Source organism: Bos grunniens, chromosome 15 (assembly GCF_055505025.1).
Source record: "Bos grunniens cultivar Pamir isolate PY7600 chromosome 15, Bosgru_T2T1.0, whole genome shotgun sequence".
NCBI classification, from domain to species: domain Eukaryota; kingdom Metazoa; phylum Chordata; class Mammalia; order Artiodactyla; family Bovidae; genus Bos; species Bos grunniens.
The window spans coordinates 48,403,843-48,423,904 of record NC_141179.1 but is presented as its reverse complement, the minus strand read 5'-3'; the positions used below and the strand labels follow the sequence as shown (position 1 = coordinate 48,423,904).

General features: G+C 41.5%; 1 pseudogene across 1 annotated transcript; it reads left to right on the top strand.

Moving 5' to 3' along the window:
- The first annotated feature begins 3,344 nt into the window (after positions 1 to 3,344).
- On the top strand, positions 3,345 to 9,377 carry LOC147357953 (tripartite motif-containing protein 5-like; annotated as a pseudogene). The gene is made up of 6 exons (XR_015141403.1): positions 3,345 to 5,160; positions 5,724 to 5,819; positions 6,637 to 6,846; positions 7,230 to 7,252; positions 8,185 to 8,386; positions 8,838 to 9,377. The product of XR_015141403.1 is annotated as a tripartite motif-containing protein 5-like (transcript).
- The last annotated feature ends 10,685 nt before the right edge of the window (positions 9,378 to 20,062 follow it).

The following is a 20,062-nucleotide window of genomic DNA, read 5'->3' as shown; positions in this document are numbered from 1 at the left end:
CAGAAGGGGGAAGAAATAGTGCCCCCCCTTGCTAGTTTTAGCAAGCCATTTTATGTCTGTTAGAAAGCTATTAATCAGATAAGAGAGACACCTCAAGGCTGAGGGAGTTTCACCAGGCCCCTCTCTCACAATATGTTTTTTTGAGATAGGATGGCATGAGGTGTATCATCCCCCAGCCATCAAACAATTGATATGAATACTGGTTTGTTGAGCTATTATCTGCCCAAGATTTGAGAAAAGGAAAAATGTTAGTCTTAGGTGAAACCACTTTGAAGAAAGGCAAAGTGAAAATGAAGTTACTGTCTGACTCTTTGTGACCCCACGGACTGTAGCCTACCAGGCTTCTCCGTCCATGGGCTTTTCCAGGCAAGAGTACTGGAGTGGGGTGCCATTTCCTTCTCCAGGGGATCTTCCCGACCAAGGGATCGAACCTGGACCTCCCACATTATAGGCAGATGCTTTTTCTGAGCCAGGGAAGTCTGAAGAAAGGCAAATTCCAAAGCAAATACATAGTTTCATTAACATAGCTTATGAAAAATATTTCCATAAGAAAAACTCAAGGTTTGAGAAAAGTTAAGTTCATGTGGAACTAGGTGTCATCATGGCAACACAGAATTTTAAGAGAAACCTTCTTTTAACTTTGTATAGAGAAGGAAAACATTCTGACACTTGTAGTTTGTTTCCTCCTGCTGCTTACTGCTAATTGCTAAGTTGCTTTAGTCGTGTCCGACTCTGTGCGACCCCATAGATGGCAGCCTACCAGGCTCCCCCGTCCCTGGGATTCTCCAGGAAAGAGCACTGGAGTGGGTTGCCATTTCCTTCTCCAATGCATGAAAGTGAAAAGTGAAAGGGAAGTCGCTCAGTCATGTCCGACTCTTCACGACCCCATGGACTGCAGCCTACCAGGCTCCTCCACCCATGGGATTTTCCAGGCAAGAGTACTGGAGTGGGGTGCCATTGCCTTCTCTTGCCGCTTAAGGGAGACATAAAAGATGTCTGACACTTGCAGCCTATTTCCTGTTTGGAGATCCCTGGCCTTTCTGCCTATTACCCTCTCAAAAGTCTGCTGATTTTTCACTTTATTGTAACCCAGTAGGCTTCCCAGAAAAACAAAATACACACATACTGGGGTCCAGCCCCAGTAGGAATCAGGGACTCCCTCGGGAGGACGGCATCGGTGAAAGAATAGATAAAGAGATAAGGAAAGAATTTTGCAGTTGAGAAAATAGAGGAGAGAAAAGAGGCTGATATTCCTTGGTTTATGCAGAAAGCCAATAAAGCCCCAGCACGGGACTTGTTCAGTTCATGTGGGCCGCAGGCGCCCTCTCAAATCGCGGAAGGTGCCCCACCTTAGGCACCTTCTCAAGTGGATCTTAGAAGCCCAGGCAGGAAAGTGAATGCAGAGAGCCCCTGCGCTCCACGGAATCAGCCTGAGTAGGAAAAGGAAAGAGAAAGAACGACATGGGGAGACCTAGCTTCGGTGAGCAAGACCCGCACTTTATTTTCCAAAGTAGTTTTTATACCATAAGCTGTGCATAGAGGATAATGGGGGAAGGGGTAGAGTCATGCAAGGTCAGCAGTCCTTGATCCTTATCGAAGCCAGGCTTTCTTTCTGCAAACTTATCTTATGCAAAAGCTTTAGGTGATTTACATCATCTTCCAGCCAGGAGGCCTGTTAACATTTTATGACCCTTTCTTCAAAAAACTTATTTTTCTCTTAAGGTGATTATTCTAAAGTCAGGTGCCACCCTCTGAAAGCATTAGATAAAGTTGCATTCCTATAGGGCAACAGTGTGGTGGGCTATAACAAGAAAAGAATTAACTCAAGGGTCCAAGGTTACAAACATTAAGGCTGCTGCTTACATATCTATATACCAACTATATTAATCAATACACTTCCAGGGACACAGTAGGTAAGGGATATAGAAACTTGGCAGCAAGCATTAGCTCAACAAAGAAATCCTCTACTAGTTCTATTCTCTGAGAAACTCTGCATTGTTAGAATATCTTAAGCTTCCTGTGCCTCTCGTGGTTGGGAGGCTCTGAATCTTGAACAAACCTGTCAGGCAAGCTAGAAAGTCATCAGGGGGTTTGAATTGAAATACTCCTATTATGTCCAGGAGACTTATTAACTAGAGTTTTAAGTTGATTTTCTTACAGAGAAAGGTGGTGGGGGATAACCCCCTGTTAATGTCAGAAGAGTTGGTGAAAGTCATAAAATAGTAAAACAAATTCTGGTTTTGGGGTAGACGCTCAGGTAGGCCAAGAGGGGCACCCCTCGAGTTCTGGCTCACCTTGTCCACCAGATCTCTCCCACATGACCTTGTCATAGGGTGGGGACTCCCGCGCTGGCTCCCGGCACACACACATATGCACACAACACAAAACAAACGACAACAACAATAACAAAACCTAGAAGAGTAAGCCAATATTACCTTTACAGGAAGAAAGATTCCAGGACTGGTGTTACCCCTTGTCCCCACATATCTAGTCCAACCTCCAATCTTGTCCTTATACCTCTTCTTATCTCTCACTCTCACCTGCTGCCCAGCATTTCCTTCATCACCCTGTCCCTCAAGCTATCATCATCTCTCCATTGAGCAACTATGCCTGCATCCTACCTGATCCTCCCTATTCCACACTGGGTCCATCCAACATCTCACAGCCCAAGGGCACAGCTGGTCATGCCCCTACTCCTCTCTGATGGGAAAACATTGCTAACTTCTCCTGACTCTTAGAGATGAGTCCCTGAATGTTACATAATTTGGGAAGTGTCATGTTTAATGTCACTGCAGCCTCTTGTGACGCAGAAAGCCCCGCAGTCTTCTGTACACCAGCCACACTGGCCTTTTCAAACTCATACAAGATAATGTGTCTTCCACACACAATTCATTTCCTCTACCTGGAACGTTTTTTCTTCTTTCTTGTTCCATATTCCTTTATCTTCTTCAGTTTCCACTTTCACTGTTGTATTTTCAAGCTGAAATTCTTGGATAGCCCTTATTTTCTCCAATTATTTGATTTCTAAACAACATCTGCATCTTTTGGTAATGTTTTCCACATTTGTTCTTTTGTATGTAGACATATATATATATATATATATATATGCACTTAAGGCTGAATTTTTATTTACTCTTACTTTCCAGGTGAATATCAAGTTAATAGTGGTTTAAATCTTTTGTTTAGACTCATATTTCTTTTTATGGATATTAGTCTAGTTGCTAGCATATGTTACTTATTAGTAATAATTAGTCGAATGATCTTGCCCAACATATTGAGAGGTATTTTTTTTCAAGACTGACATTTATTTCACCTGTGTTTATGTGTTTTTCAGATACCTGACTTGTGTGATCGGCTGAGTATATTGATACTACCTCCCTCCCTATAATCCTCTTACACACATATCTCTGGGCTCGTATCAATATCCTTGACCTATTTTCAGGTCAAGGTGAAATCACTGTTTACCCACTAAGACTTCCAGTACCTCCCAAGTGATCTGTATCTCTTCACTTCTTCACTTCCACACCCCCACTGCGTTGGGTATTAATTGAGTCCATGAATTTGCCTTTGTCTTTGATTAGCTCAATGGGTAGGAGACAGGCCCCTAAAAGAGGACCGCTAATACATTAGGCTTAGTTCCACTCTGTATTGAAGATACATGATCTTTGTGAGTCACCATCTCTCTTTGCATATCTGATAATGGGTTTGCTTTCACCATGTTCAGACACACATAGTCAAATACTGTATGTGTGTGCTCAGTTGTGATCAACTCTTTGCAACTTCATAGACTGAAACCTGCCAGACTCTTCTGTCCATGGAATTTTCCCAGCAAGATTACGGGAGTGGGTTGCCATTTGCTCCTCCAGAGGATCTTCGTGACCCAGGGATTGAACCCGAGTCACCTGCATCGCCTGTATTGGCAGGCAGATTCTTTACCACTAAGCCACCTGGGAATTCTTGTCATATAGTAAAATTATGTCATGACAATAAGGGAAATCATTGTAAACATCCAACAAATGATGACAATGATTACATTGTGTTAAGTCTTCAGAGCAGGTCTATGTGATAAGAGAACACTTAAGGAGAGTTTACTGAAGTACAAGAGACAGTCATACTGATATTTTGATACTGAGGATATTTGGGGCATGGAAAGATGGTGGGTCACACAAGGATCTTAGTGGAAAAAGTGTCAGGTCATTCTTTTGTTTAGTAAAATTAAATAATAAAAATAATTCCACAGATAAGGATGTAGTTTGTCATGTGACATGAATCAAGAGTAAAGTATTTAAAATTACTATGAAATGTCTTTACAGAATTGTATTGGTTTCTGCCAAATATCAATATAAATCAGCTATAGATATACATATGTCCCTTCCCTCTTGAACCTCCCTCCAACCTCCCTCCCCATCCCACCCCTCTAGGTTGGTATAGAGTCCTGGTTTGAGTTCCCTGAGTCATACAGCAAATTCCCATTCAATTAAAAAAATAAATAAAAAATTTAAAAGTATTATGAAATGTCCTTTTTGCCAGGTCACCAAGCTTTTTATCTTGTATCTTCATGGTTCATTTTTGTTCCTCAATAATCTGGTCTTGGATTGTACTTGATTAATTCACAACTGTTATCTTGCATTTCTATCTTTCTTACTCGGTCCCCTTTTAAACCTTCCAACACTCAGGGATCTCTGAGAAAGAGAACCCTCAGAAGTCAGGACGAGTTGGAGCAGTTAAGCATCTCTCATGGCTTCAGGAATTGTGGTGAACCTACAGCAGGAGGTGACCTGCTCCATTTGTCTGGAGCTTCTGACAGAACCCCTGAGCCTTGACTGTGGCCACAGCTTCTGCCAAGCCTGCATCACTGCAAACAACATGGTGTCCATGAATGACCAAGACGAGGACAGAAAGTGCCCTGTGTGCAGAATTAGTTATGAACCTGGGAACCTGCAGCCTAATAGGCATGTGGCCAACATAGTACAGAGGCTCAGAGAGGTCAAGTTGAGCCCAGAGGTGGAGCAAGAGAGAAATCTCTGTCTTCGCCATGGAGAGAAATTCATGCTCTTCTGTGCGGAGGATAAGGAAGTCATTTGCTGGCTTTGTGCACGGTCCCAGGAGCACCATGGTCACCACACATTCCTCATGGAAGAGATTGCCCAGGACTATCAGGTAAGAGAGTAAAATGGAGGAAAGACAGGTCATAAAGTGTTACTTGAGGGGAAATCTGCACTTTGCATTGGACTTTGTTTACCTGGTCACCATGGACTTGAGGCCTGTGATCTCTTTTCATCCTATGCCCACCTTCTGATGTGTGAGGGGTGTTTCTGTGAATTCCCCCAATTACAAAGTAATGATCCTACACACAGACTTTTAGTCAGAAGTAGGTGGAGATCTGATGCCCAAAGAAGCTCTCATGATGACTTTAAACAGGAGGGTAATGAGGACACTGGGTGGATTGAGGTGTGTTGTTTCCCTGCTGCAGGATCAGGTTTCTTCTAGAACAAAGACAACCAGTCTTCTTTGGAGAGAGAATGCTGACTCCTATTTATTGAGTCTTAAGAATACATTCCCCACCTCAGGTTTTCTCTCAGGTCATAGATTCTAGTAGCTGTACTCTACAGTGTTTGCAAAGTGGATTCTCTTTGGAAATCAGCCTCATTTCTCTCCATTTATCGTCTACAATGATGCTGAGAAAGCCCATAGCTTGACTCTGTGTGGTTCTTTTGTCACAGAAGAAACTCCAAGAAGCTCTAGAGAAGCTGAGGGAGAAGCAGCTGGAAGCTGAGGAGTTGGAAGTTAAAGTCAGAGCAGACATTGCTGCCTGGAAGGTAGGAGAAGGCACCTCCTGAGGGAGTTAGACAGATATCTTGGACAGGACCTTGGGTGGTCACAAGTAGCAGCCTTCCTCTTTGTTCCCTGACAGTTGTCATTTGATTAGTCCTTTCTTTCATCCTATCCCTGAGGGGGTGGTGCTAAAAAGGGAACATATCACAAATGAACATAGATACTGGAAGGGAGGTATTTATACAGAGGGCATCTCTCATGAGGATAACAAGGGAACTTCAGATTCCATTCCTGTCATGTGTTTTTGTCCTTGACTCTTCTGATTGAGACATTTGTCAATGGCTCGTGGCTCTGTCCTGGCTTCCCTGGTAGCTCAGCTGCTAAAGACTCTGCCTTCAATGCAGGAGACCCTGGTTTGATTCCTTGGTTGGGAAGATCCCCTGGAGAAGGGATAGGCTACCCACTCCAGTATTCTGGCCTGGAGAATTCCATGGACTGTATAGTCCATGGGGTCGCAAAGAGTTGGACGCAACTGAGTGACTGTCACTTTCACTTTCATAGTTCTGTCAGACATAACTGAGCAACTTACACCTGTCCTCAGCGTTCAACCTTAGCAGAAGGTGGTGGGAGGGAGTCAAGGATAATACAGGAAGGCACAAGCATCCTGGACATCTGTGTGAAGACTGAGTCACAGCCAGGGGTCATATTTGTCTATGAGTTTTCTTCAACAATACAGACTTGGGACTATTATTTTGAAATGTGATATAGAGAAAAAAGAAATAGCATATGAGCTTCCCTACTCATTGCTTCCCTCCTTTCTCTCTCTCTGTCTTCCTCTCTCTCTTTCTCGTACTCCTGAAGGACCAAATACAACGTGAGAGACAAAATGTCAAGGTAGTATTTCAAAAACTGACAAAGAACCTTAAAGATGAGGAGGTGAAGGAACTGCAAAAACTGAAGAGGAAGGAGGAAGACTCTGAGCATGTGCTAATCCAGCAGAGCCAGCTGGTGAGAAATCTCATCTCAGATGTGGAACATCATTTGAAAGGGTCAACAATGGAGATGCTGCAGGTAACACTGGGCAAGAAACCCCAGCATCTGTGATATGAACACTTGAGCTTTACTCTTCGTATGATATATAGTTTTCTACGCTTTTAACTTCACCCTTTTGTATCACTGAATGTAAAATATAGGAATATGTTGGTTTTTTATGTTCTCTCATCAGCACATACTAAAAGCCTTCTGCTTTTACAAGTGTCAAAGCTGTTTCACCTTTGTTGAAAATGTGACAGCATCACAAGAGTCTTCTAGAATGATTGGCCTTGCTCTTGTCTTTACTTTTGTTCTCACATTGAGACCATCCTATTCACACAATCAGGGGTGGTGGGGATGTAATGAAGATTTCTAAGTGGGAGGACCTATTACTTCTTGACTCATGTTTTTTTCCTCACTAGGATGTGAATGACATCATGTAAAGGTACGTGTGGGAGACCAGAGATAGTCCATTTATGGAATAAAAATAATTAAAATCACTGACTAGATTTATCTGGTGGCCAATTAGAGGGAAATAATGCTCAAGGCAGAAAAAAATGGTATACAGATATGCCTTCAATTCCTGTTCACAAATCAAGGCTAAATTTTTCTTAATGATTAAGAATGCACCATCTTCTACCGTAGATAATTGCAGTCATTGAAAGTCACAGAGTTTAGTCAGTAGCCATAATAGGAATAAGACGTTGCAATGACAGACTCCTGTGACCTCAAATATTTAATTCACACTTGGTGTCCTTATGCAACTCAGCTTTCATATTTAGTAGGTGCTTGAATTACCTTGGGAGAGTCATGTCTTCTTTATTGGCCAACCACCCAAATTGGAGAGAACTCCTTTATATTTGAATTTTGCCTTGGGTATAGAAGAGAATTGGCTCTTCTGTATTTTCTGATTAGATTTCCTTTGTTTTGGGGAGCAGACTTTGAAGATCTGGGGACTCTCTAGACAGTGTTCTCATACTTGGTATGTCTCAAACACCTGGGAGCCAGGTCCTGCTACCTTACTTTCTGACACCTCCGTGGAACACGTATCTATGCAGGGATTTTTCCACAAATTAATTTTTTATGGTACCAAAATATTATTTCAAATAATTTTATATGCTTTCTAGGAGCTAGAGAGGGAGAAGTTAATGATTTCACTAAAGAAGGAAGAAACTGTCCTCTGACAGGTCAGTACAGTCCCAAGTCACACAGAGGGTAACTAGGAAGGTGGACATTAGTACATTCCTTGTGGTGCCAAAGTCAGGTGTCCAGTCTCTCCTTTCCCAAGACAGTTCAAGTGCATCAGTGGAGTGAAAGTCAGTGGTTTTAGAGGAACAAGAAGTAAGTCGTGTGGGGGTCAATCTTTTCCTTCCCTAGGAGTGAAACCTTAACCCTGAAGAAGCCCAGAACACTCCCCAAGGGACAAAGGAGAATGTGTTCAGCTCTTGATCTGACAGATGTACAACGAGTGGATGATGGTGAGGAGTGCTACTTAAGTGGGTGTCTGTGGAATTCTTGTGATGTGGGTAAAATGGGGAGGAGCCTCCAATTTCTAGATGTGGATAGAGAGAGCAAAGCCTAGATACTTTGTGCTGACGATGTGGTCATATTTATGGGAAGTGACCAAGTGTTTGTTCATTTCTCTTTCATCAGTTCAGTACCTCACCACAGCCCTTCCCCTCATCTGGAAAAAATAGATTTCAGAGCTGACTCCCTGGCTTATAGGTAACATTAAGGTTTATTATTATTATTTCAGGGCTGACAGATGTGCAATGCTACTGGGGTAAGGAAACATCACAATGTTATCAAGCCACCCTATTTTCATCATCTTTTAGACTTTTTCATTTTCTATTACGTCTCATATTTTAAGATGTCCGTTTCCACTCCCAACACACACATGCACACACTACCTTTCCATTCAAGTTATTTTAAAGATCCCTTTTACAGTGTTACAAATAAACCTACGTCATAGCACTAATTCAACTCTGTAATTTTCCCACAGTTCACATGTTCCTGAATCTTCTTGCTAGGACCTTGCCATTTCTGAGGACCAGAAGCAACTGAGATACGTGAGTGATTTGGAACCAAACAATATATATACAAATGATGATTTTGAAGATTATGGTGTCATGGGCTCCCCAGTTATCACATCACAGAAATATCATTGGGAGAAGATGTGTCAGAAAAACCTGCCTGGATCCTGGGAGTATATGGTAGAAAACAGCATGGATATAAGATGAAGTTTCTATTTGAAAACAAGGGAAATTTTCAATATGTTTACTGGAGATATCAACCTAAATATAGTTACTGGATTAGAGGGTTAAAAAATATGTTCAGTTTGAATATGATGCTTTTGATGAGTCTTCTTCCTCAGGTCCCTTGATCTTAACCCTCTCCCTGAGTATTCCTCCCCATTGTATTGGGGTTTTCCTAGACTATAATACTGATGTCTTATTTGTCAATGTCACAAACCAAGAATTCTCATCTATAAACTCTCTTCATGTTCCTTTACTCAGAAAATGTTTCCATATTTCAATCCTGGGAAATGTAATGCTCCCATAACTCTGTGATGGCCAAACTCTTGAACTTTCTTAGATTCACATTCACTCTTTGTAGTGTCTCTTGATATATGTCCATGTAAGACACCTTGGCTTATCTACTGTTGCCCCACCCCTCCATCTTGTTCAATTTCAGATCAGATCAGATCAGATCAGTCGCTCAGTCGTGTCCGACTCTTTGCGACCCTGTGAATCGCAGCATGCCAGGCCTCCCTGTCCATCACCAACTCCTGGAGTTCACCAAACTCATGTCCATCGAGTCAGTGATGCCATCCAGCCATCTCATCCTCTGTCGTCCCCTTCTTCTCTTGCCCCCAATCCCTCCCAGCATCAGAGTCTTTTCCAATGAGTCAACTCTTTGCATGGGGTGCCCAAAGTACTGGAGTTTGAGCTTTAGCATCATTCCTTCCAAAGAAATCCCAGGGCTGATCTCCTTTAGAATGGACTGGTTGGATCTCCTTGCAGTCCAAGGGACTCTCAAGAGTCTTCTCCAACACCACAGTTCAACTCTCACATCCAAACATGACGACAGGAAAAACCATAGCCTTGACTTGATGAACCTTTGTTGGCAAAGTAATGTCTTTGTTTTGAATATGCTATCCAGGTTGGTCATAACTTTCCTTCCAAGGAGTAAGCATCTTTTAATTTCATGGCTGCAGTCACCAACTGCAGTGATGTTGGAGCCCAGAAACATAAAGTCTGACACTGTTTCCACTGTTTCCCCCATCTATTTCCCATGAAGTGATGGGGCCAGATGCCATGATCTTCATTTTCTGAATGTTGAGATTTAAGCCAAGTTTTTCACTCTCCACTTTCACTTTCATCAAGAGGCTTTTGAGTTCCTCTTCACTTTCTGCCATAAGGGTGGTGTCATCTGTATATCTGAGGTTACTGATGTTTCTCCCGGCAATCTTGATTCCAGCTTGTGTTTCTTCCAGTCCAGTGTTTCTCATGATGTACTGTCTTTAATTCATCAAAGGCTTCCTTGGTGACTCATTGGTAAAGAATCTGCCTACCAATGCAGGAGACATTCAATGCAGGTGGGTTCAATCCCTGGGTCAAGAAGATCCCCTGGAGAAGGAAACAGCTACCCACTCCAGTATTCTTGTCTGGGAAATCCCATGGACAGAGGAGACTGGTGGGCTACAGTTCATGGGTCACAAAGAGTCAGACATGAGGTAGAGACTAAATAACAACAACAACAATTCATCAATAGGGTGTAAGACTTGTTTGTGTCATGTTTTCCCAATATCATTTTTGCATTAGGAGAAAATTTTAATTCATCATTCCCTGACTAATGCGTCATAAAGAAAGAATACTATTGAAAGGGCATCTCTGACAAATTTTTACAATCTCATTTCCTCTGCCACTGACTGCTAACAAGAAGGAAAGCTTTCAACAACTTTTGCATACTGTCAAACAACTAGTTTAGGAGTCATTCTTTAAAGAATGAGTGCTGAACAGTGTCTCTGTTTATCCATGATGTCCCTTATTCATCAAGGAATTAAGGAGAAAATATCATAAATGATATGTACTAAGAGAGGAAGTTTTGTGTCCAGAGTATTTGAGATCAAGACCTGTCTCTCTACACATTAGCGGTATAATCTTGAGTAACATCCCTAAACACTGTGCTTATTTTCTTAAAGTAATCTTGATTTAAAAATTGCACCATACATAAGATCATTGTGAGAAGATAAATGTTACTAAATGTAAAGCATCTAAGAGTCTCAGCTTAAATATTTGATCTATTAATTAATGAAAAATAAAACCTTTGTCAGTGTCTTATTAAACAGGTTTGTGCTACCAGGGGCATAATGTTTTGTTATTTTTTATTGACCTCTCTTTTTCCAGATCCTAGACACCTTTGTGCCTCTGTCCAGACTATTCCAGCCAGCTCTCCCTGTCACAGATTGTTAGAATTTTATTATAGTTTTTCTGTTTCTACACACTGGCTTTTAGCAAGTAAACTAGATTCTGTGATACTCAGGATCTCATTTGTAAGAAAAAAAGAATTATACAAATTTACCTGATTAGTATTGTGAAAGTTAAACAATACAATGTTTGAAACAATACCTGTAATTTCTAGCACATAAGGGAGTAGTCCCATAGGGTGTCTGTTCTTTCTTTGGTTCCCTTTCACTGTGACTGAAATCATTAAGAATATATGCTAGTTTCCTTTCAAAATTATTTCCATTTCTATGTTTTAAAAAACAGAATGCATTGATTAAGAGATTATACTTTTCTTTCAATCTTACCTAATTTTTAAATAAATCTTTCTCTGTATAAATAGCTTTTTTTTTTTTTTCTTTTTTTTGGCAACACCAAGAGACACATGGCATCTAAGTTTCCTGAGCGGGAATCAAACTGGCACTCCCACTACAGTGGAAATGCCAAGTCTTAATCACTGGACTGCCAGGGAAGTCCCACCTTTTCTTATTTTAAAAAACTTTTCTGCAGTAAATCTGTCTCATTGAAATTGGATTTTGATTTGTCACTTTGCCAATTTTTAAAATTTATCATTCCCAATGATATGTTAAGACTCAGAAGTGTAATTGTGGGATTTGTTACCAGTTTTGAAGCTAAGTGTTGTTTGCTCTGATCAGACTTACTATTGCAATAAGGTGAAAGCTGTCAGAAAGAAGTCTGTTGTCTTCTTTCATTGAGATAGGAGGGATTATTCCTTCAGTGGATATCCATCCAGGGCTTGGTGGGATCCCCATGTCTTTTGGAATTATTATGCCTACCTCTTTCAACAGAGTCAGAGTTTTAAAATAAAATGTAGATTTTTGTGAAGCAGTATCTGCTTTATCCCTGCTTATTCCCGAGACTTCTCTACTTCTTTACCTTTGGAAGCCCTTTGTTGAGTCAAGGATTTCCAAGGAGTATTTTTCCAGTTTCTGTATGTATGTGCACACATACATCCATGTCTTGGGACTTTTTTTTTATTTATGGAAACTGAAGGAAACTGATCTTCTAACTTTTTCCTTTGACCTCTGTCTTCCTGTCACCCCATTGCTATGATGACTGAGGCTCTGACTCACTAGTAAAATCACACTCTTGGTTTATTGACACATGACTCTCTATGGAAAATTATATCTTTTTATTTACTGAAATAGCTGATGCTCCAGTTCAGGATGAAGTACCTAATTAAGAGAATATGAAAACTTAAATTTTTATATAAAGGAGAATAGAAAATATCTGCACACTGAAGGACATTCACTTTCTAAGGGGGCTTCCTGGCCCCAGAACTAAAGCTCTCTGCTGAAAATAATGTGAAACCTATACATTGCTCTCAATTATAGGGTCTCTTCTCAGTAAAGGAACAAAGAAGGCTTTTGGAATCTCTTCAATCATTGGTGCTGGGAAAACTGGACAGCTACACACCATATACATAAGTAAACTCAGAACAGGTTAAAGACCTAAATTTATGTCCTAAAACCATTTAACTCCTAGAAGAAAACATAGCAGATCACTCTTTGACATAAAGCACAGCAATATATTTTTGGATCTGTCTCCTAAGGCAAAAAAACTGAAAGCAAAACCAAACCAAAGAGACCTAATGAAACTTAAAAGCTTTTGCACAGCAAAGGAAGCTATCCACAAAGCAAAAAGACAACCAACTGAAAGGGAGAAAATTTTTGCAAATGATATGAGCGATAAAGGATTAATATCCAAAATTTAGAAACAGTTCATACAACTCAATATAAACAAACAAACAAACAAAGAACCCAATTTAAAAATGGGAAGAAGCCCTGAAAAGATATCTTCTGCCAAAGAATACACAGGTGTTTGACAGGCTCATGAAAAATGTTCAGCATTGCTAATCATCAAAGAAACGCAAATCACACCTGCAATGAGATAACATCTCACACCTTTCAAAATTGTTATCATTAAAAAGACCACAAATAACAAATATTGGTTAGTTTACAGAGAAAAGGGAGTTCTAGCATAGTATGGGTGAGATTTTAGACTGGTGCAGTCACTATGGAGACAGTATGGAAACTTCTCAAAAAACTGAAAATACAAATAGAATATGATTTAGCAATTTCACACTTAAGTGTATATTTGAAGAAAGCAAAACAAAAATAAAAATTTGAATAGATACCTGCACCCCAACATTCATGGCAGCATTATCTACCATAAAGAAGATACGGAAGTAAGCTGTGTCCATAAGATGAATGGGTAAAAAAGTTGTGGTAAATATACAAAATGGAATATTAGCCAAAAAAAAAAAAGAAAGGAATTGTGTCATTTGCAACAAATATATGGCTCTAAAGTGCATTATGCTTAATGAAATAAGTCAGACAGAGGAAATCAAGTACTCTAGATTGATACTTACATGTGAAATCTAATAAAATAAAACAAGTTATGAAACAAAACAGAAACAGATTCACAGATATAGGAAACAAATTAGTGCTTGCAACTGGGGAAAAGTGAGGAGAAACAAGCATGAGTTTAAGAGAAACAAACTTCTATGCATAAAATAAATAAGCTATAAGAATATATTATATAACATTACTTAAAAATAACTTTAAAAGGAGTGTTCCTACAAATATATTGGATCACTAGGTTTTACACCTGAAACTAATATTACATATCAATTATACCTCAATAAAAATATTTTAGTGTATTATAAAATAATTATCATTGTGAGAGATCTTTTCTTATCAATTTCATAGCTGCCAGGCCCTACTTTATAATCACAATAGCTTCTTTAACTGAATATATTAATTAAAAGTTGATTTATTTTATTTACTTTTTTATTTCCCTTCCTCCTCGTAGAATGTCCAGCTGTACCCAGTGTACTCAGGCACAGAATGTGAAATTGGAAAGTGTCAGTCACTTAGTCAAGTCCAGTTCTTTGCGATTCTATGGACTGGAGCCCACCAGGCTCCTCTGTCCATGGAATTCTTCAGGCAAGAATACTAGAGTGTGTTGCCATTTCCTTCTCAAGGGATCTTCCTGACCCAGTGACTCAAGTATAGACACAAGTCAAATCTCTTTCCTCACCAGGAGTTCCCCCTTTCTAACCAAATCTTTCTTCATCAAGGCTGACTTTGGAGATTCTCCTCTCTGCTATGTATTCCTTGTTCCCTCTCAGCCATAGTCGGTTTTAGACCCTTTGTGCTATGAGCTCATACACTTCACCTCTGTCAGGCCAGTTACTATAGGGTCTTAGAAATGATTTATTAGTTTACTGTTTCAGGTTTTATTTTACTAGCATTGCAAGGAATTTATATTAAATAATAGTAGATGACTACCTTGGAAATAAACAAAGCACAAGTTCACTTTAGAGTTCTATTTAAGAAGAAAGACTCTTTCTATACAACATCCATAATTTGTGGTTTTATCGTACTTAGCATAAACAGTTTTACTGCAGTCACAAAAGAAGAAAATTCTGTCTATAAATTTCCTGTTCGAACTTTATATGTGTACACTTATTTACATACACACATAAGCAAAACCAAAACAGTCACAAAAAAAAAAAAAAGAAGAAGAAGAAAGTAAAAGAGATTGATCTGGTGAGCAAAGGAAAGGAAAAAAATGATATCAACCAGTTAAAAACAAAACAAAAACATAATGTGGAAAACAAAATTAAGCAATATGCCAGCTGGGAAATAAAGCAATGAAAGCAAAACAGACTAATAAACATGGTGAGAAAAAGAGAAAAGAAAGAAAGAAAGAAAATAAAACTTAAATAGATGTAGGAATTCTCCAAGCCAGGCTTCAGCAATATGTGAACCATGAACTTCCTGATGTTCAAGCTGGTTTTAAAAAAGGCAGAGGAACCAGAGATCAAATTGCCAACATCCGCTGGATCATAGAAAAAGCAAGAGAGTTCCAGAAAAACATCTATTTCTGCTTTATTGACTATGCCAAAGCCTTTGACTGTGTGGATCACAATCAACTGTGGAGAATTCTGAAAGAGATGGGAATACCAGACCACCTGAGCTGCCTCTTGGGAAACCTATATGCAGGTCAGGAAGCAACAGTTAGAACTGGACATGGAACAACAGACTGGTTCTAAATAGGAAAAGGAGTACATCAAGGCTGTATATTGTCACTCTGTTTATTTAACTATATGCAGAGTACATCATGAGAAACGCTCGACTGGAAGAAACAAAAGGTGGAATCAAGATGTCCGGAAGAAATATCAAGAACCTCAGATATGCAGATGACACCACCCTTATGGCAGAAAGTGAAGAGGAACTAAAAGACCTCTTGATGAAAGTGAAAGTGGAGAGTGAAAAACTAGGCTTAAAGCTCAACATTCAAAAAACAAAAATCATGGCATCTGGTCCCATCACTTCATGGGAAATAGATGGGGAAACAGTGGAAACAATGTCAGACTATTTTTCTGGGCTCCAAAATCACTGCAGATGGTGACTGCAGCCATGAAATTAAGACACTTACTCCTTGGAAGGAAAGTTATGACCAACCTAGATAGCATATTGAAAAGCAGAGACATTACTTTGCTAACAAAGGTCTGTCTAGTCAAGGCTATGGTTTTTCCTGTGGTCATGTATGGATGTGAGAGTTGGAATGTGAAGAAAACTGAGTGCCGAAGAATTGATGCTTTTCAACTGTGGTGTTGGAGAAGACTCCTGAGAGTCCCTTGGCCTGCAAGGAGATCCAACCAGTCCATTCTAAAGGAGATCAGCCCTGGGATTTCTTTGGAAAGAATGATGCTAAAGCTCAAACTCCAGTACTTTGGGCACCTCATGCAAAGAGTTGACTCATTGGAAAAGACTCTGATGCTGGGAGGGATTGTGGGCAGGAGGAGAAGGGACGACAGAGGATGAGCTGTCTGGATGGCATCACTGACTCAATGGACGTGAGTTTGAGTGAACTTCAGGAGTTGGTGATGGACAGGGAAGCCTGGCATGGTGCGATTCATGGGATCGCAAAGAGTCAGACAGGACTGAGTGACTGAACTGAACTTAACTGAAAGGAGATTTATAACTACAACAGGAAAAAAAGAAAAGCAAACAAATAATATATGTAGAAAAATAATAATATTATATTTTTTTATTTAAAAAATGGGGGGGGGGGAACTTTGACAACTGCAAAAGGTCAATGTAGAGGCTGCTTCTGCTGCTAAGTCACTTCAGTTGTGTCCGACTCTGTGGGACCCCATAGACAGCAACCCACCAGGCTCCACTGTCCCTTCGATTCTCCAGGCAAGAACACTGGAGTGGGTTGCCATTTCCTTCTCCAATGCATGAAAGTGAAAAGTGAAAGAAAAGTTGCTGAGTCGTATCTGACTCTCTTCGACCCCATGGATGGAGCCTACCAGGCTCCTCTGTCCATGGGATATTCCAGGCAAGAGTACTGGAGTGGGTTGCCATTGTAGAGGCAGACATATTTAAAGGAAATAAGAAGTCTGATTAACAACAACAACAAAATTTCTCAAAAAGTGTAAACAGATTTAATGGCATTAATAACGTCAACAACTACAGCAACAGAGGGAAAATAAGGAAAAGAGAAAAAAATTCAGAAACAATGATAGAACAAGTTAAAATATAAGAATAATAAATGCTTTTCTTGATCTCACCTGTCAGTGTCTTTTCCCTGGCTGTGAGTCATAGTTCACCTCACCTCCCTAGGATGCCCTCCAATACTGGGCTAGTCTCTAGACCTGTGATGGGACAGTCAGATTCTAATCTGGCCCTACTCCTGCATTTTCTTGTCTCTGATGTCTGCATTGGCCTGTGCTAGTGCCTTTTCTTTTTTAGGACCTCTCATTGTCCTTATATATATTCCATAGACACAAAGTCTGCCTAGTTGATCACGTGAATTTAATCGGCAGCTTGTACCACTGGTGGGAAGGTTTTGGGTTCTCTTTCTTAGCCACACTACCCCTGGATTTCAACGGTGGTTTTACTGCACCTCTGCATGTGAGTGGTCTATAGGGCTTTGCTCCTGAGGCTGTTCTGGAGGACTTGGGTTTGCCCCAGGGAGGACCTGGTATGGAGGCAGTGCAGCTGCTTGGATAGCAGGGGCCCTGGCAGTCCCAGGTACTAAGAGGAGCCAATGGCTAAGACAATAGGGAATAAGGGGCCCTTAGGGTTTTTTCTAGCCTCTGGCTGCTCTGTCCAAGTGGGGATCATTCGAGGGAGTGGCACAGGAGCTTGGACCCATGGCGATGCTGGATACATAGAGGTGCCAGTGGCAAGTGTCACAGAAGATATGGTGCTATTAGGGTTTTGCTGGGTTCCTCTCTCCACGGAGTTCTTCAGGCAAGAATACTGGAGTGAGTTGCCATTCCCTTCTCCAGGGGATCTTCCTGAACCAGGGATCAAACCCAGGTCTCCTGCAATACAGGCAGATTCTTTACTCTCTGAGCCACCAGGGAGGCCCACAACTTGCTTCTGGCAGCTCTGCCCCTGTAGGGATTGAGCTTGGAGGCTACAGGGCTGCTTGGATCGTGGGAACTCTGGTGGCATCAAGTGCGCAGGGACACCAACTGCCTCAGCTGCAAAAGCTACAGTCCTGAAAAAAAGTGAATTGAAGTGAAGTCACTCAGTCGTGTCCGACTCTTTGTGACCCCATGGACTGTAGCATAATAGGCTCCTCTGCCCATGGGATTTTCCAGGCAAGAGTACTGGAGTGGGTTGCCATTTCCTTCTCAAGGGTATCTTCCTGACCCTGGGATCGAACCTGGGTCTCCCGCATTGTAGGCAGACGCTTTGCTGTCTGAGAGTCCTATTAGAGTCTTTTCCTAGCCTCTAAGGGAGGTCGCTCAGTTGTGTCCTGCTCTTTGCGATCCCATGGACTGTAGCCTACCAGGTTCCTCCATCCATGGGATTTTCCAGGCAAGAGTACTGGAGTGGGTAGGCATTTCCTTCTCCAGGGTGTCTTCCCGACCCAGGTATGGAACCCACATCTTCCACATTGCAGGCAGACACTTTACTGTCTGACCCAACAGGGAAGCCTCTGGCAGCTGGCAATTAGAGGGCCTCTTTGGATAGGCCTTCTCTGTTGCTTGACCCATTCAAGCATTACAGCACTCACCCCCACCCCCAGCTCCAGTTGGGGTCCTTCTCTGTTTCTAGGTGCCTCGGGCACATACAGGACCCTCCCTCACTTTGGAGGCCTTTTCTGTTTCTCAGCACATCAAGCACTTACTTAAAGGGCCACCCTGACTGGGGTCCTTCTCGGCTGCTTGGTGCATCAGGCACTTAAAGGGCCACTCTCTCTGGGGTCTTTCTGTTTTTGTCTCTGTCTCTTGACAGTGTCCCCGCTGTCCAGTGATGAAGTGTGGGGAGAGAGAGGCTGTGGAGATGGCTCTATCTCCTGTGTGTGACTCAGCAGTATCACCCTGACTCCATGTTTGCTTGGCTTTCCTTCACAAACGTTTCCCACTGCATCTCCCACAAGTCCCCTTGGGCTGTCTCTCTGCAGTCAACAGCAATCCTTGCCCTGGGATTGCTCTCCAATCTCTATGCTCCAGCTTCCAACAGCTGCACTTCCTAGGGGACTTGTGTCCCTGTCCAGAGTATATATGACTGCAGCAAGGGTTGTCTGTGTGATTGTCAGGACCTGAGAGAGATCCTGAACAGTGAGGAACTGAAGGAATGGCAAAACCTGAAGACTGAGGAGGAGGTTGGTCTATGTAACCAGGCTGACTCTCAGAATGAGCTGGTCCAGCAGAGCCAGTTGATGAGGGATCTCATCTCAGATGTGGAGCATCATTTGCAGGAACCAAAAAACAAGATGCTGCAGGTAAAACTGAGACCTGCATTTGAGACCTGAGAAAAATGAAGACAAAGTTTCCATCTCTTCTGTGTTGCTGTGCTCTTTCTGGTGTTGTCACTAAGGTTGCTTTGTGCCCTGCATCCCTCTTCCCTCATAGCTCCATTGGTAAAGGATCGCCCTGCAATGCAGAAGAACCCGGTTCAATTTCTGGGTCAGGAAGATCCCCTGCAGAAGGGATAGGGTACCCACTCTAGTATTCTTGGGCTTCCCTTGTAGGTCAGCTGGTAAAGAATCCGCCTGCAATGCAAGAGTCCTGGGTTCAATCCCTGGGTCGGGAAGATACCCTGGAGAATGGAAAAGCTACCCACTTCAGTATTCTGGCCTGGAGTATTCCACAGACTGTGTAGCCCATGGGGTTGCAGAGAGTCAGACATGACTGAGCGACTTTCACTCTTACTCTCATGCAACTCAGGTTCCCGTATTTAGTAGATACTTGACTTATGGGAAAGTTGAATCTTCTTTACCTGCCAGAGACGTAGAATTGGAGACAATTCCCTTACATTTCAATTTTCCCTTGAGTATAGAAGAGAGCCGGTATCTTTTTGTATAGATTTCCAGAAACAGACTTGGATTTTAAGGAATATTTTGGCCTTGCTGCAAATCATTGATCCATTGGGTCACATACTCAAGAAGCCAGAATGGAAAGACAACATCTTTGTGTTTGTATTTGCACACTTATAAGGCGGCATTAAGATATTTACAAGCACATGAAATTCAGACCATTCTTCGTTTAGTATTCATAATGTCATCTTTTCCTGGGGTTTGTAATTATTCCCAGGTATCATGAAATCTCAGGGTATTTTGATACCCAGCCTTTTAGGGAGTAGCCTTTGAAGGCATGGGGACTCTTGACACACACTAATATGTCTCAAACACCCAGAAGTCAAGTTCTGCAAACCTGAGTGGAAGTTTTATGCCCGGAGTATCTTATTTCAAGA